Source organism: Lissotriton helveticus, chromosome 8 (genome assembly GCF_964261635.1).
Source record: "Lissotriton helveticus chromosome 8, aLisHel1.1, whole genome shotgun sequence".
NCBI lineage: Eukaryota > Metazoa > Chordata > Amphibia > Caudata > Salamandridae > Lissotriton > Lissotriton helveticus.
The window spans coordinates 422,270,451-422,296,724 of NC_136069.1; the positions used below are offsets into that span (position 1 = coordinate 422,270,451).

Consider the following 26,274-nt stretch of genomic DNA (forward strand, 5'->3'; position numbering starts at 1 on the left):
CAGGTTTCTTGGCATGTATGCATGTGTTTATCTAATTAGCTGAGTGGTTCTCTGCGACTTCACACCTGCTTAATGTTACATCAGAGATGCAGCAACATAATGCATTGACATTGAAAGTTTGGTTAGGGAACGTCAGTTGTACTCATTTTGAAAAGGCAGAGCTGTGGACCATGATTTATAATTCTATACCTCAGCACACCAATAATGATCGATAAAGTTATGTCCAATAACCCCAGTGTGTGGGTAGGTGTGTGTTTTCCCAAAGCAGGAGTTTGAACTACGGTTTTTACAAGTGGATGGTGCCCACACTTCTTGGGGTATGATTCACAAAGGGCCCCTGCTCTCATGCTCATGGTGGAGGCCCGCAGTCGTGGGAGAGTTTCTGCAGTCGTGGGGGAGTTTCTGCACTTGTGGTGGAGCCCCCGCAGCCGTGGGGGACTTTCCGCACTTGTTGCGGAGGCCCCGCAGTCAGGGGGAGTTTCCGCACCTGGGCGGAATTTCCGCAATGTCAATTTTTCTGTGGAGATTCCGCGCGAGTACCAGGGCCGGACTGGGAACTGAAAGCAGCCCTGGCAAATTTCGCCAGACCAGCCCCCGCCCGGCGCATAGCGAGCGCAGCAAGCGATCCCAACCACTACTTCAAACCCCCCCCCCCCCCCCCCCGCCCCCCAAGAAAATTTGGGAAAAAGAGTCCAAAATGGTGAATTTTACAGCACATTTTTCATTACATATTCAGCTACAAAGCCCCGCTCTGGGTCTCACTACAGATCATGGATAGCCCTTAGTGCACATGCATGATCATTGTATATGCTGAGGCAAGGGACAAAAACATAACAGCTTCCTATGGGACTTCGAGACAGGGTTTTGCATTCTCCGAAGCCATGCAAGGGACTTTCTCCAGTCGAGCAAGCAAAAAACTCACCTTTTTGTGCAAGCCTGATTTTTTTAGCTACTCATTGTACATGTAAATCTTCTTTTTTTTTTTTTTTTTTACATTACTGCGACTGTGTAACTTCACTTAAAGTGAGATGTGGTTTAGGAAGAAAATGTCTTGAGGAAACTGTAAAACTACCACCCACTGTGAATAAACTAGATGTGTACCATGGCTACACGTGCTGCGATGTTCATTGCACAATTATAGATACTGGTTGCACACAATGTACCTGGAAAGCGGATGGTAGAAATGAGGACCTTGCAATTAACATGCATCGAAAAAGTCCTGATTTTCATGTATATGACCAGGCTCCCGCACCGGCATCTCACATGACGCATGAGACTCGTCAATTTCATAAGCATTGCACATATGAAATGTAGGTGATTACGCCCACCACTCTTCTTGGTCATCATGTCACACTTTTCTAGACTGTCGCAAAACTTCCCATGTGTAGCAATCAAATCCCCAAAAGCATGCTTTCACCTCGCTTTGCATCTATGCTTACCCTATTGTTCTCAGACTTTCGCTAAAATCCCCTTTCCAAGAGCAACGCTTTAATCTTCTGCTGGGCACACATTTTTCACACATTAAATCGAATGCACAGATGTACATTTTCCAAAGGGTCGCTGTCCTTTTATGCTAGCCTGCCAGTGTTTCCCCTTCCAGATCCGAGCACAACCAAACCCTTTTGTAAGCTTTCTTTTTTACCCCTAATTGCACTCAAATGTCTTCAAGGCAATTTTTAAAGCACCTACGTGACACAATGAGAGGGTTTTTTTGTCAAGCTTGACCATCTTATGGCAAGAAGTGAGAGTCAACACACAGGAAAAGTGTTTCAGCTTTTAACAAATAAAAAAAGTTCTAATTGAGATGGAAATGGCTTACCACAGCCAGTGCCGAGCCCTCGTTTTCTTCCCTACGTAAGTACCACATAATAACACCCCTCCCTTAGCTGCCAAGGTTTCAGAATGCTATGTGTGACATTTTCATAATTTCAGTGTAATTATGAGTGACATTTCCACAAATATGAGTGACACTTTATAGCAAGAAAATCACGCAATGAAGTCCAGGGAAACAGACAAAAATCGGATATCAACCTCATTTGTGCAACAAGAAAGTCGAACTATGCAGCAGGTGCTTTTAAAGCTATTATTTAATTATTAAATAATCAGCACCCTCCACCCAACCTCAGCTCCAGGTGCGACTGAACCACAAGTAACAAAGGGATCTCTGTCACAAAAGCAGAAACCCACTGAGCTATCCTCATACAATCCAGTTCTGTAATGGTGGCAGACTTTCTTTATAACAGGCATATTAACCCTCTGCACTACTTATGGTAAGAGTGAAAACTGCCAGTAGAGAAAACTGTGACTTCTCCCCAGTGGGAACATTATTCACAGGACTTATCTGTGACTTTCACTTAGCAAGTCTCTTAGTGCTGCAAAATTAAAGCCTGCTGCTTGTACTGTGAAGCAGGGATATTACTTCCTTTGAACTAATAAATCAGAAAAACTACTATTTTAATTAGACAAAACTGCTGCAATAGATGGCCCTGCATTTACAGCACAGACAAACAACTTTATTGTGCACATTTGCCGCATGGCGCTATGCTGTGCTGGAGCCCCCTCCTCATTCTCGAAATAAACATTTTAACTGTCAGCAGCAGTAAATTATTATACTAAAATGTGACTTACTAAGAACCTTGATGGAAGTATCCACTTAGAGGAGCTGCTGGCGTGGCACCGAGGACATCGTTAGTCTCTCTAGGGCCGGCTCTAGGCTCACGGAGGCCCTGAGCAGGGAGTGTAGGTAGGGGGCCTGAGGCCGCCAAATCCCTGCCAGGGGCCGCCACGCAAATATGTATCTAAGGATATATATTCGCGTGGCGGCCCCTGGGGTTTGGCGGCCCTGTGCAGGTGCACAGCTTGCACATGCCTTAGGCCGGCCCTGGTCTCTCTTCTTGAGTCAGCGAGCGAGCCGTGCTGCACTGCCCTAGCCAGTGACACCTGCTCTCATCATGATGAGACTCACTTATCCTGTAGTGGTGAGTCCGGGCACAAGTTAGGCTCTGCGTGGGCAGGGCACAGCAACAGCACATGGCGAGGTCAGGAGGAGGTGAGCAGGTGATCGGTTCCCGAACACCGGCCTCCTCCTTTAACTCTAAGCCACGCAGCATGATGACATGCTGCAGAACAGCAAGGAATTTGTGGGTGCCTTACGGCCCGGCTGGCTTATGGGAAATTGTACATCCAGCCACAGTCTGGGCCCACCGGACACGTCTCCTTCCAACCAACAATGTTTCCATGTGGGACCTGGCGGTACCCAGGTAACATCTACAGAAAGCAGGTTTGGCGCTACTTTAAAGAGCTTTCTGGTATAACAAACAAAGCCTTCTTTAAAACAATACATATCTACCTCCCTGAAATGCGCCAGGGCCACAGTGGAGAGTACAAGTTCGAAGCAGTCTGCATTACCTTAATTCTAAACTTCTCCTGCTTTAATCGCGGCCCGGCCGCCCACAACATGCAGTTGCACTGCGTGCACCAAATCAAAAATGTTAATCATGATTGTCACGATCCCTGACGGTGACAATCATTACGATTAACATTTTTGGTTTTTTGCCGCGATGGTGCGCAACTCAAGCCACCTGACTTGGTGCTCGCTCTGTCCTGCTCATAATCAAATCCACACTGCAGATTAGAACAGGGCCGGGGCCTATACCTTTAGCATTGTTTTAAATGTAATACCGGCCCGGTCGCGACGCTCGCCCAGTCCCAGTGCCCACTGCCCATGATGATTCATTGCCGAGTAGTGGACGGACAAACTCACCTGCTGCGGGCGGCTAACGACAGGGCCCCCCACCAGGGGCTAGAAATAGTTACATTATGGCGGCAACTCATTCTCAGCCTCTCAGTCTCTGGGACCGGATGCCAGGCCAATCAAACGCACTTCCGCGAGCTCCAATGCGCATGTGGCATGGAGGGAACCACCAGCCCCACCCTAAGGGTGAACTGCACTCTGAAGACGGCGGCGGAGGAGTCATCTGTGTGCTGCGCACCTGCACTTCCTCTGCTCCTGATTATTGCATTTCCAAGGCTGCTGCACCGGTCACGGACGGTGTGCACCCCTGCAGTTGTGCTTTTCTTTTTCTTGCAACACGAAGCATAGACACAGAATAGACCTGACCGAAACAAAACCGGCCCCCACCCCCTCCAGCCGACCGGGGGATTGCCCGGTGCCCGGAATTATCAGTCCGGCGCTGGCGAGTACAGAGCCCCTCCCGCGACTGCGGTGCCTCCGCCACAAGAGCAGAGGCCCTTGGCGAATCAGGCCCATAGTATCTCGTTTACAGTTTGTTGGGATTTCTGTCAGTCACCAGTGCAGACTTACACCTCCCACCATGACACCGTATCTAAACCTTCATGTAGGCGCTGCGTCCGTCATGTCTATGATAGACATTGACCAACAAATAAAGGCCATCATCCCCAAGGGTCTGCCACAGGGAGGCTATGTCTGCCATATTTTTCACTGAGGAAAGCACTGTAATATTGTTTAGAAGATGCTAGCTAGACCTTCCCTGGACAATGAGCAGCAACAATTCTTTCTCTGAACCCCTAAAAAATGACTGAGGATAAACACATCATGTTTTACCAAGAGCTTTAATTCTCAAGAAAAACATGAGACAGTTTCTTATTCTATACACCTGTTGAAAGTAAGTATGTACACTTGTTTAGCACTACCTGGTTCAAATTATGTCATTAACTGGTATGGAAGCATTTAACGTTTCACACAAGGATTTTTGTTTAATGGTCAATGACACAGTGAGATTTGTGTGTTGTCACATGAGGTTAGACTTATTAACTGTTATGACTCTGTGAGGACTATATGAAGGTCGATATGCTTTAATATGTAAAAACATAGAATATTGAGATTGTGTACTTCCTTTTTCACATCACTGCATGTGAGTCCTCACTTTCAATTACTATTATTCAGGCTCCCAATCCCCTTTTCAGTAGGCCCACATACAAATATCTATGTTTTTCTTTTTGATTTTGGTCTACATTTTAGAAGCATGGTGGAGCCATGCATGTCATCAGTGTACACGATTATTCAGGGCAGAGAAACGTGTTTATCCACACATTTCACACATTTGTACACATTCACTGATAACACCAGCTATTTCTCATTAAAGCTGATTTTCAGGATACTTACACAAGTACATAACATCAAAATACAAACTGGTTCAATGCACGTGATTTTCTGGCGCACAGAGTTTTGTCACCTTACCTTTGCTCACTTGTAACAAAAGGGTTTATATTTTGAGTAGTGTGATCTGCAGTTATGGAGGGTAGGGGGGTGTCCTTCCAGAATTAGTGCAGTGTGTCATTACCTTTCTAAATCAGCTTAAGCAGCGACAACACTCCTCCCTGAAAGAGACAGAGGTGCACCCCTGCAACTCAGCCATGATGTGTAGAGTGGTTTGGGTTTGGCTCTGACTTCATTGTGCATATTTCTCTAATTTCCACCGTGCAAGATATGGCTGAATTTACATCAAGGAACCACTTGTGGGCTTTCCACTTTAAATATGAGGGACTTACTGTCACTTACTTGACAGCAAGGCAGGCAAATGCTGACGACATACCCTCAAATGTATAGGGGAGACAATGGTAGACAGAGCATAAGGTTAGGGCGGCCAAGCAGATGCAGGTTCCGCAAGCAGATTCTTTACAGAAAGATGAGTGGACCCTCGCTTTCAAAGGTATTGTAAGATGTGATGAGACACCACAAGAACAGTAGAAACAAAGGCAGCAAGTTGCAAACAGCTACAGAGCAACTGCTTACTACTATTCACAAAGTTTTACCACTTTCACAACTTATTCCACATAAATATGTGGATTCTACATACCCATATAACACTAGGACTTTAAGGGGGCGTGGCTAACAGCTGATGCAGAAGGTCGCAGCCTAACGAGGCTCCCGACCCACCGCCCTGCGATCCTTAATTAATCCTGCCTACAACCCGGGATCCCCACGCAAATCGGGCGGATCCCGAGTGCTACACCCGAGCCTGCTCCGGTGAGAAGCTCGCACTGGCGGAACTGCTGCAGCGGCCGACGCGCGCCGCGGAGTGCCGGGGCAACCGATAAGCAAGATGGCGGCTCCGAAATAGTCGGGCGCTGGGCGCTTCCGGAGGCTCCTTTCCTAGCGCCTAACTGCACCGAGAGAGGCAGGCGGACCCCGCTGCGAGGACCGGAACCTTCCGCGGAGCTGCCGACCTCCGCCTGCGGCGGGACTGGGGGGAAGAGACCTGCCTGCAGCAAGATCCGGCAGGACCCTGCCCCACCCGGGGACCCAAAATCTACGTCCCGGCTTTTGGGCCTGCGGTCTCGGCGGGGACGGCCCGACCGGAAACGAAGGGGTACACTAAGGAGGACGTAGCGGCGGGTGGCGGCTGGCCACCAGTACCCCGACGGCCCGACTGCTGGGACCAAGTGAGAACAGCGGAGCTCCGCCACAGCTGAGGGAGGGGATCGTGGCCCCGGCCCGGGGACCTACCCTGCTGAGGCCTACGGCCCCATCTCCATCGCTGGCCGCTTCCTCGGGCAGCATTGACGATGCCCGGACTACGAGGAGAGACCACTTGGCGCGCTGTTGACCCACCGCGCCTGTCACGGCACCCTGGGTGGCGGCGACTCTGCGGGGGCAAGCCCCATCGAACGCCTGAGGCCGAGCTCTCCTACATGACTCAAGGAACAACTGAATACCGAACGCAGGGAGCACGTCGATGGCCGCCATATGCAACTGGGCCTGGGCTGCGCCAGAGGCGGAACTCGAGATACTGCCTTGTTCGGGGGCATACGACGACTACCATCACGGGAGTGCCCGGAGACCCAACTAGCCTGCCATACAGCTTAGGGCGCGCACCCCGGGGAGAGAGACTGGCTTGTGAGCGCGCCACTACTGCCCACCAGGGTCCAGATTTATGCGAGGTGCCCGGCTACTCCCGTCGCAGAGGCCACGGAATTGCAATCGGGACCCAGAAGGCAGTCTTACAAGGCCCCCAGCTGCTACACAGGGATCAGTCCGGAGCGGGAGGAATTTGCCATCGCCACTTATCCCTGGGACTCAGCTCGACGACGCAGGTGAAACATGGGAAAGCCCAGAGGCCCCAAAGGGGACGGGAGTCCTGCCTCAGAAACGCCCGAAGATCCCACGCAGCCTGCAACGGACCTACAACAAATGCAGGACAGAATCCTGGAGGCCATAGCCGCTACAAAAGATGCCTTGCACCATGACATTGCGCAAGTGTCGGCTGGGCTGGGGCTCCTGCGCGCTGACCACGCGAAACTGACGGACAGAGTCAAGGAGGCAGAGGCCACCCTAAAGGACATAGTACCAGCACAGAAGTCGATGGATGGGAAGCTCACGGAGGTGCTGGACCGGATTCATACCCTAGAAAGGAGAGCAGAGGATGCTGAAAATCGCAGTCGGCGGAACAAAGTGCGCCTCGTGGGCCTTCCGGAAAAAAAAGAGGGAACGGACATGGTAAGCTACTTGCACGAATGGCTGCAGTCAGTGGTGGCCCCAGAGGGCCTGTCCCCCTTCTTCACTCTGGAACGGGCGCACCGAGTGCCATCGAGACCTCCGAAGCCGGGACTCCCGCCTCGCCCAGTGATTATAAAACTGCTGCACTACAAGGACAGGGACAGGCTGTTGCAGCGAGCCAGAGAAGCAGGTCTGTTCCAGGTCGACAACAGTAAAGTGACGCTGTTCCCGGACTACACGTTCGAAACCCAAAAGCTACGCGCCTCCTTCCTTTCTATCAAAAAGGAGCTTCGGGCGGAAGGTATACAATACTCGCTGCTATTCCCGGCCAGACTCCGAGTAGTAGTGGACGAGAACGCCCTGTTCTTCACGACGTCAGCAGAAGCATGGGCCTGGTGGGACACCTACAAAGCAGGCACGGACGGGGCTCGGTTTCGAGCTGAGGAGGAGCGCCAGGAACATTCACTCAGGCGATCGAGACGACACCGAGGGCGCGGACAGGGCACCAAAAGGCCGACGGACTTTCAAACAGCGGATGAACGTATAGCAGCACTGCAGGCGGTGAAAGAGGTGTCGGGGTCAGCACTGACCCAGTCGGAGAGGGGCTCAGGCTCGGAGGACCAGGGTACGGGCTCGGACACTGAACTTTCGGAGCTGGGAGGAGCCAAAGGCCCGAAGGTCACGCCACAGACATCGGGGGAAATCATCGAGAGCTGAACCCTCAACAAGGTATCTGATTGAGTTGCGGGGGTTTGCTGCAGTTACTGAGAACTTTGGAGCAGACTGCTGTAAGACTGGAATGGTATGGGACTTGATGTGTATAATAGGGCGGAGGGCAGGGAGACAGCACCAGGAGGTTACAGAGGCCAGCGTGCGCACCCCGAGGCCCATAAGGCCAACGTAGCATTGACTACGTATTAGCGCATTTGTGAGCACGTTGCTCAATTGTTTGGATGGGTGCGACTCTTTCTAAGTTAATTCCTGTTCTGGGGAGGGGGGCCTGGAGTGGTTGGGGAGACTCTAGGAGCTGCTTGGGGAGGGGGGAGCAGGGGATGGTTGGGGAAGGGAGGGATCGAGGTCATGTCTGTGGTCAGGATGCAAACTACTAGAGGTCCACCTTGCCTCCAATGGGACAATGGCTAATGTGGGTCAGTTGAAATGTGTGTCCTGGAATGTGCGGGGTTTAAACACGATGGCGAAAAGACACAAAATCCACTCGTACCTGGTTCGTAGAGGGGTGCATATTGCATTCCTACAAGAGACCCATTTAACTAAGAAAGAGGGAATTGCACTCCAGCGTAGGTGGAGGGGCCACTTATTCTATACGGCGTATTCTGCATTTGCTAGGGGAGTGCTAATTATGATCAGGGCGGGACTCCCCCTCCAGGTGACTAGGCACACAGAGGACCAGGACGGGAGGTATGTGGCAGTCGAGGGATTACTTAGAGGCCAACAAATAGGATAGCAATGGGTCAGACTAACCTCATATTGTACTCTGGATGTGACACAGGGTACCACCGCGAAACCTACCAGAGGTGAATCGTGGTGATACAAATATTCCCATCAGAACCCCAACCTGTACCGCCCTGCATCATTTGGGATTCTTCACCATGAAGACAAGTGGTTTCACCCACAGTAGATAAGGCAGGTGGTAGCCTAATCTAGCAAAATGTCTCAAATGTGCGTATGGTGTTTTGTATAGTATCAGGTGGTGGGAAAACTAGCAGTGCAAAAAATAATAATAATAAACGTGCTATGTGCAAAAAGTTTAAAATTGGGTAGTGGAAATGGACAAGAAACTTTATTGGAGTCCTATCCACTCTCAAAGCTAAAAACAGTGCATAGTAGTGTAATCAAATTATTTGATTACACTACTATGCACTGTTTTTAGCTTTGAGAGTGGATAGGACTCCAATAAAGTTTCTTGTCCATTTCCACTACCCAATTTTAAACTTTTTGCACATAGCACGTTTATTATTATTATTATTATTTTTTGCACTGCTAGTTTTCCCACCACCTGATACTATACAAAACACCATACGCACATTTGAGACATTTTGCTAGATTAGGCTACCACCTGCCTTATCTACTGTGGGTGAAACCACTTGTCTTCATGGTGAAGAATCCCAAATGATGCAGGGCGGTACAGGTTGGGGTTCTGATGGGAATATTTGTATCACCACGATTCACCTCTGGTAGGTTTCGCGGTGGTACCCTGTGTCACATACAGAGTACAATATGAGGTTAGTCTGACCCATTGCTATCCTATTTGTTGGTTTGCATATTGCTAAGGGATGATAGCAATGTTAGGTCACTAAACATTCCCTTTTGACCCCCCCTAAATTATTTCTATGTTCTTGAGCAGTCAATACTGTGGGTCTGTTTCTTTCGCTAATATTCTATGCACTTGGGGAATAGGAAGTAGAGTTTGGTTGAGGGGTGGTGCTGCTATCGTCAGATAAATCACGAACAATCATGGCCACCAATTTGGGCCTAGCTTTCGATGAAAACGAGATACAGTGCATACTGTCAGATAACCCCAGTATTTTAGACTTAATATCTACCACCCCAGTCAGCAGTGACGAAGGGTGGGCTAAAGTACTCGTACTTAAGAAAAATCAAGCAAGAGTTTCTGTACACGGGATAATTATGGCAGAATACTTAAGGGGCAACTGTGCTCCCAGTGAACTTATTGTAGGGAATTTCCAACGTTTATTTCTGGATGATAAGGATTTTTTGAATGACTGGTCGCTCATAGCGTGGAAATGTACACGCGACTGGCTGGTGCTTATCATCAAAACCGCCAAAAAAACGGCAGACAAAATTCTGGTGGAAATTCAAATTTTGGAAGGTCAGATCAAAACTACCATATCCTCAAGTAAGACATTCTCTAAACATCAGGATGATGGTAATAAATCTACTAAAGAATTCAAAGACTCCATTCTGTTTAAGAAATTGGAGAAATTTAAAAAAGATCTAGATAGATTTGCAATGGATAAGATTTATCCTTATACCAGCGATGATTTCACATCTACAGTGAACACTAAAAACGGTCAGCCAGGAGGATCCAATTACGGTACCTCTAGTTCAGATGGTAATTCCACTGACTCAGATGGCTCAAACCCAGCAAGCTCACTGTACAAACAGAGAGGGAGAGGAAACAACAGAAAAGGGTGGAGAGGATTTAACCAAGGCTTTGTCCAACCCCAAGCCCCGCCCTGGTGGCAACCCACTCCATGGGGTCCTCCCCCTTTTCCTCCAATGATGAACCCATATGGTCCACCACAATTTCATGGGAACTACAACTAGCAGCCTTTTTTAGGTTCTGGCAGGAGAGGACGAGGCCGCCAACGGACACCTCGTCAAGGACAGGTCTGGTGGAACCTACCTCCACAAACAATGGACCTGAGGAGTGGCAAGAAGATTGTCCAAGACCAAGTAGGAACATCGACAGGACAAGTTTAGTTATGAACTTAAGTTCCTGTGCTCTTACTGATGTCCAAGAAAAAGTTCTGAATAAAGGACTGGGTTTCGTCTCGACGAACATGACAGATCCTTTCCAAGCTCAAATAGAGATGGGGAAATTCTATCGCAAAATCAGACTCCATTTTCTGTTCGCAGACAAAAATAAAAGAAAAGAGACTGATAATCTTTATGAAAATACAGGCTTGAAAAGGCCTTCTTCCTTCAACCCCACTGGGATAGGCTTGCCACCGAAAGTATTAAGCTCCGAGGAGGCAGTCGACCATGATCTTAAAGAACTATTTAGAAATAAACAAAGAGGCTTCAACAATCTATCTAAACAAGAACAAGAAGCTATGCACGAACTGGCCAATAATCCTCTCGCTGTGGTCAAACCCGCGGACAAGGGTGGTGCAGTGGTACTCCTAGATATAGACACCTACAGAGCTGAGTGTCTTAGACAACTGGATGATACCAATGCATATAGAAAACTCACCACAGATCCAACTGAGAGATTAACTACAGAAATTGGGCACATAGTGGAGGAGGCACTGACCGAAGGGTGGATTACCAGCAAGGAAGGACAATATCTCTGCACTCAGAATCCCAAGACACCTTACTTTGACCAATTACCCAAAGTGCATAAGACCCAGCGTCCTCCCCCCGGTCGTCCCATAATATCTGGGATAGGGTCCCTATTAGAGCCCCTGTCGACTTTTGTCGATTTTTTCCTAAAACCAATGGTAAAAGAGATGCCTACTTTCTTACTGGACACCAAAGATGTTCTAAGGCTACTGCCAGATATTGAATTCGACAAACTCACAGACATCTTGGTATCATTCGATGTTGAAAGTTTGTATACATCGATACCACAAATGGAAACCCTAGAAGTAGTAGAAGCACTATTAACAGCGAGAGAGCTCAATTCAATAACACCAGATTGATTATGACACTAGCAACTCTGGCAATGACAGAAAATTATTTTCAATTCGAAGATTCTCTGTATTTACAGGTTAGCGGGACGAGCATGGGCAGCGTTTTTGCTCCTAGTCTCGCTAACCTGTACGTGCATAACTTTGAACAGGAGCATGTGTTCGCAGACACCAACCCCCATCTTGGGTGTCTGCGGACTTGGAAACGCTACATTGACGACATTTTTGTCGTGTGGCGAGGCACAGAGAACCAACTAAAAGAATTTCATGAATGGCTTAACCAAAGAAACCGATTCCTCAAGTTCACCATGGAATATAATGTCCATAGGTTAGCATTTTTGGACTTGCTGATTTCGAGCACGCCAACCGGTCTGTCAAGCGAATTGTATCGCAAACCGATGGCGCGGAACTCCTTACTTAACTATCATAGTTGCCACCCTAAATCACTGCTGGATAATTTGCCTTATGGACAGTTTCTCCGTATACAGAGAAATTGTTCCACTAGAGCAACTTTTGAGGACCATGCGAATAGTTTGGTACAAGATCTAATGGCTAAGGAATATCCCACAAGACTGATTCAGCGATCCAAAAAGAGGGCTGCTAACAACAACAGGGCAAGTCTACTGGAAATCCTGCCCCCAAACCGAAAACGGACCGCATCATCTGTGTCAGCACCTATAGCATGCAGTCTAATCAAATCAAAAAGATTGTAACCAAACACTGGGGTATTTTGAATACAGGCAAGGACACTATGCCATACCCACTGTTTGCTTTTAAGAGAGGACAAAACATAAAAGACAAATTGGTCCATACAAGACCAAAAAATGAGGTCCCCAGAGCTGTAGGCACTCTTTGGGACATGCCGGCAGTTATAGGACACCACCCATGTGGCCAATGTGCCGCTTGCCCGCAAACATCACGATCTGTGACTATTGACATCGGCACAGATCGACCGTGGAAGCAACTTAGGTTTACCAACTGTAATAGTTCCAATTTGATCTATTTGATTACATGTCCGTGTAACAAAAAATATGTGGGGATGACCACCCGAAAGATCAAGCTACGAATATCAGAGCATAAGAGTTCGATCCGATGCTCGAAGCAAGCTACCAGACTGACTAACCACTTCATTCAAGCACGTCACTTACCTACAGATTTACATTGGACAGTTCTAGAACAACCAATGTTAGCATCTCATGTTCACGAGATTAGCACATTTCTTTTCAAACGTGAACAGAGATGGATTTATAGGTTACAGACCGACAAGATTGGATTGAACGAGGACATTCCGTGGATGTCACTGTAAATCTGCTCCTAATTTTAACTAGAGGATCAGTTTTACAATATAAAGTCACTGAATCACAACTACACTATAATCCACTGGATAATGAAATTCCTTTTCGGGCCTCAGTAGCACAATGACTCCACAATTACAATCCCAAGACAGTCCTCCATATGGACCTCATTATGTCTATTGGACCCACGTATACAAGTATAGGGTCTAGCAGCTAATGTCTGTGCTAAGACGTAGAGTTCACTATGACACAATATGAAAACTAGTACAAAAGATTTCTGATATGCTATATTAATTTACTTATAGTTCTCTGTGGTGAAATCCTTTTAAAATACCACTTTGGAATTCAAATCCACATCGTGAGAATAGGAATGTGGTAATTGACACCGCATTCTTATTGTAGTTCAATTCGCTGACCGGAGTAATAATCAAAATGTGAAATACGAATTTGAGACGAGTTCGGCGTTTTTTACATTTTTTACGTCGGACTAAACATTGCAGTATGTCCGTGTGAAAGCGCATCGGGGAACTACAATTCCTGTGATGGAAGTGGAATGTGAACTACATTTCCCAAATACCATTGACGTTCTGGACGTAATACCACGTGATACGCAATCGCGCACAAGAATGGCGGCTTCCTGTCCGTTCGAGTACCTCCCTACCAGACAGCCTAGACGGATGTCCGGAGTACCGACGGACAGGTAAGCGCCTAATTTTGTATTTGCATTAGCGATCTGCTGATCATGTCAGGCTCTTAAGAGTTGCAGGCACTCTCTCCTACATTTCATTACCGCTCGCTCACGGTCCCACACAAGAGTTAGACGCGAGCTCCGAGAGCGAAGCCCACAAGACTGTGTGTTTCTTCGACATGACGCTGAGTTTAAATACCGCGTCTGGTTGACCATCCGGCCCTAAAAAACTAAAAAACTAAGATTGTCACTGGACGACATGGCGTAATTAACAGTCTAGAGCTAATCGATGTATATTTATTGCATCTATATAACACATCTATTGTACTGTAGGAGATAGACTACAACTTTAGAGCTTACACAACATGATATGACTTTGATTTACACTGTACGATATGTAGCTTCTAGCTCTTCCCTGATTTTACCCTTTTTATTCCAATTCATAGAGCGGTGCTCCTTTCTACCTGAGCTGTAGCCAGGTGAGGTGAGGCTTACATTCCCTAAAAATTAGGTGAGTGGTATTAATAAAACATAACGTTTTTATGTTTGAATAGCAACAAGGGCATTCAAATGGTCACTTAGTCAGAACCATTGATCAGAATTAATTTGACAATAGTAATAAGAGACATATGTGTAGATGTATAATAACTACCTCAATTCTCTCTGTTTTCATTTTTTCAACACTGATACCTGGGTGACTGGTGGACCCAAACAGGTGAATCTCAGGTGATATCGTTTATTTTTCATTTTTCACCTTTATTCATTTCATGCAGTAGCATATAATATGGTCCTGATGAAGCAGTAAGAGACCACTAGGCTCGATATTCACTGCAGAAACATGTCGACTAAACAACAACTCAAGTAGTTATTTGATTACACTACTGTGCACTGTTTTTAGCTTTGAGAGTGGATAGGACTCCAATAAAGTTTCTTGTCCATTTCCACTACCCAATTTTAAACTTTTTGCACATAGCACGTTTATTATTATTATTTTTTGCACTGCTAGTTTTCCCACCACCTGATACTATACAAAACATCATACGCACATTTGAGACATTTTGCTAGATTAGGCTACCACCTGCCTTATCTACTGTGGGTGAAACCACTTGTCTTCATGGTGAAGAATCCCAAATGATGCAGGGCGGTACAGGTTGGGGTTCTGATGGGAATATTTGTATCACCACGATTCACCTCTGGTAGGTTTCGCGGTGGTACCCTGTGTCACATACAGAGTACAATTTGAGGTTAGTCTGACCCATTGCTATCCTATTTGTTGGTTTGCATATTGCTAAGGGATGATAGCAATGTTAGGTCACTAAACATTCCCTTTTGACCCCCCCTAAATTATTTCTATTACTTAGAGGCCGACACATAGTGCTCTGTAGCATTTATGCACCGAATGTGGATCAAGCAACATACTTTACAAGACTCTCCAGGGTGCTTGCTAGTTACTTCACAGGTCCTGTACTGATGGGAGGGGACTTCAACTCCATAGAGGATGTTACCCTAGATAGGTCGCACCCACCACTTCGCACTTCCCCCGTACATCGATTGGCGAAATGCAGGTCTGACTGGCAGAGTACATGGGACCTAACCGACTGCTGGCGCGCACAGCACCCCACTGAGCGGGATTACTCATTCTATTCTAGCTTACACGACTTACACGTACGCCTAGATTCCTTTCTATGCTCCCCTGCGGTACTTACTGCGGTGGCCCGGACCGAATACTTAGCACATACATTGTCTGACCACAATCCGCTCCTCCTGTCGCTGGACTGGATGACTGAACCTCCTAAAATCCCGACATGGCGACTGCGGCCGGACACATTGGATGACCCGCCCTTCCGTGCCGAGCTGGGAGAGCGGATCACCCAATATTTTGTGGAGAATGAGGGCACTGCCTCGTCCAGAGCTGCAGAGTGGGATGCATTTAAAATAGTAGTGACAGGACACAGCATTGGGAAATACGCGGGAGTGCGCAAGACGTTGGTAGACGACCTAGAAAAGGCTGAGCGCACACTACGAGAAGTGGAACTGGACCGACCTAATCACCCTGAATTACAGGAAAAAGTCTGTGGGGCGCGGGAAGCGGTAGCAGTAGAGGTGGAGCGCCTTCGTAGCTTCGACTATAAGACATACTTAACGAAGACTCTTGCTGAGGGAGACAAGACAGGAACACTCTTGGCCTGGCTGGCAAACCCTAATAGGAATAGTCCACCAATTTTGGCCTTACAGGGAAATGGGGGTCACACCCATACTACACAATCTGCAATACTAGATTGTTTCAGATCATACTACGAGAGATTGTATAGAACGGAGCTGGGTGACCACACTGAGGCGCTGGACGCTTTTCTGGGTGACCTGCAGCTCCCGCACCTAGAGCAAGAACAAGCTGACGCCCTGGGTAGCCCAATTGACTTGGCCGAAATACGGGGAGCAGTGAAGCGAATGGCGCGTAATAAAACACCGGGGATGGATGGGTTGCCCATTGAGTTCTACGGGAGATACTTAGACCAACTAGCCCCGAGACTCCAAATACTTTATAACGAGGCCAAGGAGGTAGGCAGACTCCCCCATTCGATGAGCGAGGCCATAATGATCCCTTTATTGAAACCACGTAGAGAGAGTACAGACCCTGCATCCTATAGGCCATTATCTATGCTAACGACTGACTACAAAATATTGAGCACGGTGCTGGCCACCAGACTGCTAACCCATATGCAAGATTTGGTCCATAAAGACCAATCAGGTTTTATTCCCACAAGGAACACTACACACAACATTCGTAGATTACTCAGACTGGTGGACACTCCGCCCCCTGAGGCGAGATCCCCCCTAGTGTTGGCGGTCGACATAGAGAAGGCCTTTGACAGCCTGGAATGGAACTACCTATATAGAATGATGCAAGGATTTGGCTTAGGAGAGGGATATATACGATGGACGAAGGTGCTCTATTCCTCAGCAAGAGCAAGGGTGAGGGTCGGATCGTTAGTGTCAGACCAATACGAAGTGACTCGGGGTACCAGACAAGGGTGTGCACTTTCTCCCCTGCTATTTGCGCTTGCGGTGGAGCCTCTTGCGGCTAAGGCCAGACAGGGAGATTATTACAACGGGCTTCTCCACAGAGGAGACCTCCATTACATCTCTTTGTATGCAGATGACCTCCTCCTTTTTTTGGACAATGCGGAAGAGGCTGTGGAGGGGGCCGAGAGGCTACTAGAGCGCTTTAGCAAGATATCGGGGCTGCGAGTAAATTGGACAAAAACCTGTCTCTTCCCGCTACGGAAGGGGGAGGAAAACCCTTTACTTCGCCAGAACCTTCGTTGGGAACCCCATTGCCTGAGCTACCTAGGGGTGCACATCTACCATGACCCGGCGGACCTCCTAGATGGTAACGTAGGCCGCTGCATCCGTGCCTTGAGGAGTTGCATGTCCTTCTGGGCCACTCTGCCCCTTTCGACGGCGGGCCGTGTTGCGCTTCTGAAAATGGTGGCACTGCCGCGCCTATTGTATTTCTTCCGGACCCTCCCCGTGTGGGTACCCGGAGCGACCTTCAAACAATTGAAGTCAATGCTGGTGTCCTTCTTATGGGGAACGGGCAGACGCAGGATAGCACTGGCGACACTAACCCGCCCTAGGGACGAGGGAGGCCTGGCCGTCCCGGATTTTGAGCTCTACTACCTAGCAGCTCAATTGCAATTCTTCACGCAGGAAGTAGCGAGAGTGTACCGCGGCCCGGAGCAGGAAAGGGAGTCCTGCACGCCCCGCCATGTCCTAGCATATATCACTCTGCAGAAAAAATTACTTCTACGGGAGCTCTCCCAGGAGGAATGGACCCTTCGCTTGTGCTGGAACCGCTCGCAAAAGCGAACCGGACCCGGTCACCCATATGCTCCAGAAATTCCACTGGGCATGGTGACGGCACTCCCGCATGGTGGTGACTGGTCGGGACTACGTCTCTGGGAAGAGGCGGGGCTGCAGATGATAGGTGACCTCTATGAGGGTGGGGTGTTGTCCCCATACCAGGCCCTGCAAGAGCGGTACGATCTTCCGCGGGGGGACTACCTACTACACGCGGCGGTGGTATATGCTATACAGGGGCACTGGGGGGGGGCCTGATAGAGCCTGTAACATCGCTAGCGTGCCAATATACCATGATGGCGGCGGGAACATTTAAAGCCGTGACGTGCCTCTATCGCAGACTGCACACTGGCACCCTACTGCCACTTACACCGCTTAAGAATAAATGGGAGGCGGATCTGCACTTAGACATCCCGGACGCGACATGGGCACAGCTGGTGCGGAGAGCTAGAAAGAGTACTAGGAACGCGCGCTTCCAACTGATACACCTCTATATTCTCCACCGAGCTTACCTTACCCCGAGTAAAATCGCAGCGCACTTTCTCGTAGCAGACGCGGCATGCCCTAGGTGTGATCAAGTAGGAGCAGACCTAGTCCATATGTTAAGGGGTTGTCCCTGTTTGCAAGAGTATTGGACGGATATTGAAGAGACCCTGAACGCAGTCACAGAACGGGAATTGCATTATGACAGCGCAGTCACCATTTTACATTGGTTCCCTCACACAAAGAAGAACAAACTGTCGAGTAAATTCATAGACATGGGCTTACTCATAGCAAAGAGAGAATTGACCAAGGGGTGGAAATCGAGGATGGTACCGACACATGGGAGGTGGCTGAATGAATTCCTGAAATGGGCGACGGCGGAGAGCACAATACGTTACCAAATGGCTCGCCGCAGTTCAGATGATAGGGCGCAGGAAGCAGCAATGATGTGGGAAATACTAGTGCAGGCACTAAGGGATAGCGCAATAGACGAGGAAGAGGAGGGGGAGGCCCAAGACGCGACAACCCCAGCAGTAATACTCACGCCCGCAGCGCTTCCACAGGACGCACACACGCAGTAAAACGCAATAGCTCCGTAGTCCCACGATTTAGGCACACATGATTGCACCGAACACAGACGCAGACACCGGGAGGGGAGGGAGGGAAAGGGGGTTAATGGTAGGGGTTCCCGCAGTAAACCAAGTACATCTTTAATGGTCCGTCAGCGCGACACAACACATTAAACGTCTAAAAGCAGAGAATAGAGCTCCTTGAATGTTGATAATGGTGACGGGCGCGGCCCGAACAGAGTACTGTATTGCGAAAAGACGCCGCCCTGCCTCCGGGATGAGGGCCACATGGCTGTGTCCAACACGACTGAGGAGCATTCGATGAACGGTGACTCTGTACTAAATGATACTTACAGTGGCACTGTATGTTATGCATAACCCTGCAATAAAAATTGTTTAAAAAAAAAAAAAAAACACTAGGACTTTAAGGAAAGTAGCACATGCACTACAATAACCTAAGTGCAATGTGGATTGTAACCACATTACAGAGATAAGGATTGCGGAGCTGAGAACCTACTTGATTCACTTTTGCATCACAGCAATGTATATCTGGGATTATCATTACAACAGCGAAGTGCACGGATTGATTCGTTGTAACGAAAAGGTTCTTTTTTGTGCAAGGATATGATTAGTTACAGGCCCTTTATCATCTAGCTTCAAGGATTAATACAATCTGGGATGAAGTATCCCCTCTGTACATTGTAAGGCTATTGCAAGCAAAAGAGGAGTTCTTTGACCATATAGAGGAACGAGGCAGAAGGCTGAGATACTTTATAGAGGCACAGGACTCCAAGGTGACTTGAAATATCCTTTTTAATGTGGAGCAGAAGGTATTTTATTCCTTATAATACATGGTCACATCATCAACCCTCTAAAAATAAAACAGAATCCATTTAATGAAAATCAGATTGTGTGGAAACATGCAGAGATTTTATTTTTGCAGCAATAATCAAGAAAATGAGAACAAATAAACATGCGTTCCAATTGAGCAGCAACTAATTTTTTAGTTACAGAAGACTAGAGATGATACAACTCGAAAGTAATAAGAACATTTGAGACAGGCTTTTATACACGGATTACATGGTCTCGTGTACAATATGTTACTAAAAAATATGTCACAGATCATTTGAGATATCTTACAGTAGCTCACTCTTTTCTGCTCACATCAACCAAGTTCGGATTTTTACATATGAATGTGGTGGTTGCCACACAGTGAGTATAATCAAAAGCGTAAAGATTATGTAAAACGTTCAAGTCAATAAGATAAGTTTATTTACAAATGTCTGTCAATTTGTAGCAGGTGGGGCACACACAGTGCAAATGCTCCTGAAGAAGCGTGTATTTGGGCAAAACGCATTGAGCTTTTGAGTTGTACACATTGGCGCTTTCAGAAAAGGTTACTAATTACTATAATCAAATGATGAAAATAAAAAACAAACAGATGTGAAATATAGAGAAGAGTATTTCCTTTAGTGATGAAAATTCAAACCCTTTAGTCTATTCAACTTCACTAAAACAATAAACTTTACAATATTAAAGGTATTGTGGCCACAAGCATGTGTGCAGTAAACTCTAGAAATGTCAGAGCTTAGTGCCAGGGTGCCAGTGAAAGTTTTTGAACATAGCTTTTAATTTGTGTTATTAACGCTCAGAAGAGAAAATAAATCAGCGACCTGTCGTTTCCGGAATTGCGATTTGTGTTAGAGCTAAATTAGTCACGTTTGCCACTGGGGGATCAGTTATAAATAGGGCCCCCGTTTTAGGATTTTTAAAAAAAAATTTACATTTCTGTCTGCATTGATCTATACTTATTTTTTGCTACATTTATCTGAATGTATCCATCTTTATTTTGGGTTTTGTGAATAAATGAAGCTGAAACGAGTATATTTCTACATTTATTTAACCAATACATGTGCCTGAATGCCTGACGGGTTTCAGTGATATAAACACACTCAGATGATAACATAAGCACTTATGGGAAAACATGCAAATGTTATTATCAAGGTTATGCATATCTATTGTGGTTTAAGGCTCTGTACTAAAATTCCCTTTTTTAACCCCTTAACCTTTCAATCCACACAGCTGTTGGCCTGGCAGTCATGTTTGACAGTATCTAGAATCACTGAAAAAACAACCCAATTTCTGTTTTTATCCACATTTAAAAATAAATACAGACAAGAAAATAAATGTTTTTCTGTAGATCAGTGGCGTAACGAAAGTTTAAGGGGCCCTCCTGCAATGTACACGAGAGGCCCTCTGGTCCGGATTTTATCCGGAGCGCTCAGGCCTGAGTACTGTGCTGAGGATCCCTCTGTAGCTGGGGGCCCCTCTACTCCGCAGTGGATGCGGGGGCCTGTGTTACGCCCCTGCTGTAGATGTAAAAATCTGTAAAAACGGAAAACAGGGAGCCTCGTCATAAATCCTGTCATTTTTGGTATACATCCAATTATCACACTCATCTGAATGAGATACTTAGTATAAAGCAGCTACAGGAACTATTTTGTGGCGTAATGAAGATATTTCCTATTATTACCATCTTGATAGTGTGTTTACCAAACCTTTTCTGGAGCAAACTAGAGGCATACCTCAAATTTCCAAGCCCTGGAGCGCTGCACGAGTGGTCAGTACCCTTAGCCCCCACATAAATGCTGCGCCGCTACATACTCACACATAGTTAGTCCAATGTGGCCACTCCTTACTCCTTGTTAGGCCCTGACATGGTTGTACGTGCAAACTAACTCTGAGCGGTAAGTGGGGAACCCTATATCTAACACTAACTGCCCCCTGTTGCTCCACAGACGATAACTAACCCTGCTGCTGTCCTGGCCCAAAACGGCCACCCGCCGTCTTTACATGGTGCTCCACTCCCTCAAATGTTACCACCACATTCTTACGCTTTCTAGGTCACACCCAGCTTACCGTACAACTGTTGCCCAGTTCTTACTTTTAACTCCCTCTCATCAGATTTTTGTGAAGGTCCACTCTCAAAACAAATCCTGATCACATTTGCAGACTGGCATCTGGCTTCCCAGGTCAGTTCTGATTGCCTATATTTACACTAGCCAGTAATAATACCACCATGGCTACTGCCCATGTCCAAAACTGGAAATGTCTTGGACATCCAATCTGTTGATAAGGGCAGGTCTGACGGTCATAATCCAGGTGCAACTTCAGAGACGTGTGCTCCACAGCACTGAAAACAGCAGAATGAACTAGGAAACCATTTGTTCATGATTTTTAAACTCAAATTTAGTTTACTAGTACCATAATATAGGAAACAAGGCATACATACCTTGGTCACAGAAATAAACGATGGCGGGGGCGAGCAGCAGAGTGGGAAATGAAGGCAGGTGATCACGCCCACGCTTTCTGAAGGGAGATACTGATATAATGCATCATGTAGGTCTGTCCCAGATTAGATCTGGATTTCGATTACAATCAGTGCTTAAAATGGAAATGTAAAAGTGCTGGGACTCTGTTTAAGAGTACAGATTTGCTACTGAGAAGTGCTGGTATTCTCTCATTAACAGCATAACATCCCTGCTAAGAAGTGCAGACACTTTCCCTTTCAGCAAAGAAGTGCGGGTACTCTCCCTTTCAGCAAAGAAGTGCAAGTACCCATTACCTGACAGCGCCTGCTCATTTGCAGCACTGATTACAATTTATGAAGAGAATTCTCAAAGAGGAAAAGTCATGACTAAGTATCAATAATACAATACCATCATTTTGATGGCCAAGTGCTTGAAAAAGGAAAGGGTCTCTCTACAGTTCAGCAAAACAATAACAAGTCTGTAACTGAAATGCTATGAAAGAAAGTAAATGGTGGGGAAGAGGCAGGAATAAGGGTTCAGCGGGCGTGGTCAACATGCCGCTGTTGAGCAAGGGCCACAGCGAGCAGATGCAAGTAGGACAGGGGTATAAACACAGCTGTGGACTCAGTGGGAAGAAAGGACACATATTGGGAGAAGGACAAAAGGATGTAAGAAGGGAAATTGTGCAAAACAACTAGAAACATTGCTGTCTTCCTGAGACCCTCCAGATGCAGGATCTGATCAATTTGCTTCTCTAAAATGTTGTTCATTCTTTCCATAGGAGGAGACGCCTTCCCCAAAGCTGTATTAAGCATGGCTCCTTCGAACGGCATCTGCTTTAAGAACAGAAGTCTCCTCGTCGGATTAGATCAATCTCGACTTTCTCTGGAGAGAAAGCTTCCAGGAGTTCCTGTTTCAAGAAACGTGAATTCTCCATTTTGAATTATCTGAAGGACCCGCCCGCCCGAAGTATTGTCAGTGCTTTAAATGGGCCAGTACTGTCCGGTACGGAGTACCGCCACTTTTTTACTTTGAGAGGCAGAGTACCTGCACTTCTCAAGAGAAACAGAATACTTTAAAGCACCGAGTATTGCCCCTCGATTTTTCCAATACACGTGCCACCAAAAAGAATCCAGCTAGTTTGTATTATTTAATACCATTCTAGAACATATTTGGTATTGTGGGTGAGAAATCGGAGGAGCACTGCTGGTACTACCGATCCCTTTAATTGCTTCTGCCTCTGGACTGATGAAATGACCGGTGCTCGCATGTGGGGTGTTTTTTCAGCTGTAAATATTGGGTGCTTTGAAGCCGTGAAAAATGGACTATTGCGGAGTACATTTTCGGCCTGTAGTTGCTAATCTGAAGGACTGAGTGGTTGTTAAATTTTGTTTACCTCTCGCTATAGAGGAATACACTTTCTTGCCAACTAATCTCTCTCTGTCATAGGGCAGGTATATTAGTTTACCTGAGCATCACCCTAAAGAAATCATATCCACCCAAGTGCCTCAGGTCCAGGTCTTTCACTTACCATATTGCATCAGCATACCTTGGTAATAGATGTGAGCTAATCTGTCGAAAGCAAAGGATTTATTTCCTAATGTATGACTTTGTAGACTCACTAATAGGGAGTATACTAGAAAAAGCATCAGGCTTAATTTTAGCTGGTGAATCCTTGGCTAGTAAGGATTCAAGAGTTGGATGTGGTGACGAGTATCTAGTGTGTAAACGAGCCAGCGTTTTGCCTGTGCAGTATGTGCCGTATAGATTCTAAGAGGAACCTAATGAAATGTTTTGCAGGTTTCAGTAAAATCTTTGTAATGATTTTTCCTAATCTCTGTAGAGGCAGCACTTGGATTCCCAGCACCCTTGATGATAGAAGAGACCTTGCCCATACCACTTATAACACGCAAATCAATACGCAACAGCAAATCTGGGTCCATAAGATGTAAAAGGTTGTCAGTCTCACTGTACTTGTAGTCCTTCATTTCAAGATATGGTTCAGCGAGTTCCAAGGATCCAGAGTCTTAGTCGAAACAAGACCCATTCCTCAAACCTTTTATGCATGGAGTATTTTTTAAGCAAGAGGCACATCTGTAAAATCAGCAACTCTCTATTTTGGAAGTTTTTAATATTAAATTGATCAAAGGCATTAGTGCTAGCTGAAAAGCCAAGACTACCAAGACGACGATTCCTGTGTGGATGCCTCAACTTGCATTGCAGTCAATGTAGTAGTTGCATTCATTGCATTTCAGGGAGTTTTTTGACTAGTCTTTTAAGACATGGCCATTGCTGCTAACACCGATGGCACAAAAAATGGCAGGGATGGAGCCATAGTGGAACCATGCACTAAAGCAGACATTAAAGGAGTGTATTTCTTAATTTGATAACACAACTCCAGCCGGCTCCCGAGCTTCAGCTGGGATACCATCCACCATACTACCATGTCCAGCCTGTGTACCATGTGCAATTCTAGATCCGAATGCTTTATATGTTGGTATTTGGAACACCATCAGGTTTCTTGTAGAATATGGACTACAAACATGTGAATAGCAGCTGTTGAGAATATTGGAAAGAACGGCCTAGCGGACGGCTGTATGGATAGGACCTGCATGTCCTCGCTGTGGACATGAAAAAAAGAGTCACTGTTTTCATACATCAATTGTTCCTTCTTAAAGGCTCCAATCTGAACAGTCAACCACGGAGTAGTTTACTGTTACCTTTGGTAGTAACTTTTTTTAAGGTCGGAACAGACTGAAGACTGGAGGCGGGAACAGTGTTGATGGCACCGGTGCTCAAACGGATGGAATGAATTTGAGGAATCTATGAGGCTAAAGGGTAGGTAGGCCCTATAAATGTTCCACAGAGAGCTAGTTAGAACTATTCTTGCTATGGTGTCTGGGAAGTGAGCATCAATCTTCACATTGACATTTAATGTATGATGCTTTCAGAAAACATGTAAAAGAATCCTTACGCCTGCCCTTAAATTACCTGCAATCTGGATACCTTTGGGTCATTTATCACTTTGAAATGTTGACAGAAAATGTCTAAAATTTTACATTGGCTTGCTTCATTATTTTCAGCAGATATTTGCATAATGCTACAAATGTGAATAAGGCATTATGCTTACAAACGTGAATATGTCGCTCAACCCCTAGATGCAAACCTCTTTTAATACAAAGCTGGAATCCCGCTGTGCCTTTACAGCGCCAGCAGTAGAACAAAAGCATCCTTACCACGCATTCATTTAGCACACAAGTCATTACAACAACTTGCTTGGTGGGGGTGGGGCGCAGTGGTGGAGTGGTGTTGGATTTAAAGTCCAACACTTTCCCTACTGTTGCGCAGACTGGAGTTGGAATAGTAGATTATACAAATCAAAAGTCCAGCGCTCCATAAGGCAAGTCTTTGTAGCGGCTTGCGTGCAAAAGGAACACATCGTAATGGCGCGTTCGTTCTAGTGCCAGCGTTGACAAAGGCACGCATACCAAACGCATCAGTGATTCTGTCACACAACCGTGGACAGTGATGGATGAGAAGGACAAGGTGACCTTATTCAGTTTCCTACAAGTGTTTTTTGGCTTGGGTTGTGTTTTAAGTTTCTTACCAATTTACAGAATTTAGGACCGGAAGGGGAGCGCATTTTCATGTAGGGTCCCATGGGCCAAAGAGAGGGTTTTGAATATAATTCTGGCAGGTAGCTAGAGGCATTGCAACTTCAAAGTTAGCAACATGTGTTCTCTCCACTGGTATTGTTCTTGATAAAAATGGCTACCGGCTTTAACAAAACCTGAAGAATTTTCAATAAGATGGTTTGTTGATTCAAAGGAGAAAATGGGAAGTCTAAGGCCATCTTTCTCTCGCAAACGTTCTCTTTATTAGAAAGGACATGCTAATATATCCCAGCTGAGAAAGACCTCACCACCCGATGTTATGAGCATAAATTGGAATATACACTCTCTCGAAGTCTTTTATAGCATTAGACTTCAAAGTCGCTATTGAGAAAAACAACTTTTACTCATATCCAAAAAACACAAAGAACTCATTTTCTTGTTCACAACAGTCAACACGTCATGGGCATTCTCAAGGTAGAAAGTTGTCACTTTAAGTAAAGTTAAGCTATATGGTAGGTATGATTGTCATTTACAGTCTCTCTACTTTTGAGTATACTAAGAGAACATTAAAATAGTTAA

At 46.3% G+C, this 26,274-nt stretch overlaps 1 protein-coding gene across 1 annotated transcript in view; it reads right to left on the minus strand.

Annotated features, from left to right (window-relative positions):
- VWA8 (von Willebrand factor A domain containing 8) overlaps positions 1-26,274 on the minus strand; it is a 1,418,144-nt gene that overhangs the window by 144,571 nt on the left and 1,247,299 nt on the right. The window lies entirely within an intron of this gene.